Genomic DNA, 2,535 nt, shown 5'->3' on the forward strand with positions numbered 1-2,535 from the left:
TTTATATCGAGAAAAAAGGCTCGAATATATATATATATATATATATACTGTTTTATATATATACAGTTTTTTATATATATACTGTTTATATATATATATATATATATATATATATATATATATATATATATATAGTTTTTTTATTCCAATGTACAAAAATATTCATGTTCAGTTACACATTTACCAGTTGTTGTTTTTTGAATAAATAATTCATAAGTTAGGATTATTTTATTTTTAATTAACTAACTAAACTACATTATTTTGAGTTCAGGGGTGTCCAAACATTCTCCACCAAGGGCCGCATACTAAAAAATATGCGGGGGCAATATTGATATTTTTGATTGCCAAAAATGCTATTAAAAAAAAAAAATATATATATATATATATATATATTTATTATTGTTTAATAATATATATATGTATATATTAATAATAATAATAATATTAATAATACATATATAATATATATATATGTATATATATGTTCAGTTACACATTTAAGAATGTATTTTTTTATTCATTCATAGTTTAAAATTATTTTATTTTTAATTAACCAACTAAACTATGTTTATATTTTAAGTATATTTTTTTCATTTTAAGATATTCGAATATTTTACTTCAGGGGTGTCCAAACATTTTACACCACGACACTAAATCATATGATAGCCTACAAAGCAAAGAACCACTAAACAAAATTCATGACAAATTTTTGCTTTGTTTTAAAGATGTGCTATTTGGATTTACACAGGATTAGAAAACAATTTGAAAAGGAATTTTACCTTCCATCCATCCATTTTCTACCGCTTATTCCCTTTTGGGGTCGCGGGGGGCGCTGGCGTCTATCAGCTACAGTCAGGCGGAAGGCGGGGTCACCCTGGACAAGTCGCCACCTCATCGCAGGGCCAACACAGATAGACAGACAACATTCACACTCACATTCACACACTAGGGCCAATTTTTAGTGTTGCCAATTAACTTATCCCCAGGTGCATGTCTTTGGAAGTGGGAGGAAGCCGGAGTACCCGGAGGGAACCCACGCATTCACGGGGAGAACATGCAAACTCCACACAGAAAGATCCCGAGCCTGGATTTGAACCCAGGACTGCAGGACCTTCGTGTTGTGAGGCAGACGCACTAACCCCTCTCCCACCGTGAAGCCCAGGAATTTTACCTTTGCAACTTAATTATATTATTGGCTAAATTTTATATTCATAAATTTATTCTGTTTTTTTTCTGCCTTTAAAGAAGAATTAGAAATGTACTTTAAAAACGCTTTCTACCTCCAACAACCAAAAAGCTGTGAAAACTATGATGCTGTGCTCCAAATTTTAATTATTTACAGAAATTGTGTGAGCCTATGGCTTTACACACACACACACATATACACAGACACACACCTATATATATATATATATATATGTATGTATATATATATATATATATATATGTATCCATCGTTCCATTTTTTTACCCCTTATTCCCTTTGGGGTAGCCTATCTCAGCTACAATCGGGCGAAAGGCGCTGTACACCCTGGACAAGTCGCCACCTCATCGCAGATAGACACAGATAGACAGACCACATACACACTCACATTCACACATTTAGTGTTGCCAATCAACCTATCCCCAGGTGCATGTCTTTCGAGGTGGGAGAAAGCCGGAGTACCCGGAGGGAACCCACGCATTCACGGGGAGAACATGCAAACTACTCACAGAAAGATCTTGAGCCCGGGATTGAACACCAGACTACTCAGGACCTTCGTATTGTGAGTCAGACGCACTAACCCCTCTGCCACCGTGAAGCCCATATGTATATATATATATATATATATATATATATATATATATATATATATATATATATATATATGTATATATATATATATATATATATATATATATATATATATATATATAAACACATATATATATATAAATACATATATAGATATATATGTACATACTTATATACACATGTATATACATATATATACACATATATGTAAGTATACATATATTTATACATATATATGTATGTATACATATATATATACATATATATGTATATACGTATGTATGTATTTATATGTATGTATATGGATATATATATATATATATATATTTTATTTTTTTTATTTTTTTATTATTATTATTTTTTTTTTTTTTTGCATTCCACTTTAGTTGCTTTATTGAGTTTACAACCCCCTGGTGCTGTTTTGTACTGTTTCTGTACTTGTTTTGATTATTATTATTTCATTGATTGTAAATAAAGGTTTTGAAATAAAATTTAAAAAATAAAAGTAAATAAACAATCTAATGAATGTTTCCTCTGCAATGAGGTGGCGACTTATCCAGGGTGTACACCGCCTTCTGCCTGATTGTAGCTGAGATAGGCTCCAGCGACCCCCCGCCACCCCAAAAGGAACAAGCGGTAGGAAATGGATGGATGGATGGATGGATATTTCCGAGCCTAGTTAATAGTGTAATTCCCCAAGTGTCCGGTAGGGGCGATAACGCGCCTTCGAAGCGTCAACT

This window comes from Nerophis ophidion, linkage group LG09 (assembly GCF_033978795.1).
Source record: "Nerophis ophidion isolate RoL-2023_Sa linkage group LG09, RoL_Noph_v1.0, whole genome shotgun sequence".
Classification (NCBI taxonomy): domain Eukaryota; kingdom Metazoa; phylum Chordata; class Actinopteri; order Syngnathiformes; family Syngnathidae; genus Nerophis; species Nerophis ophidion.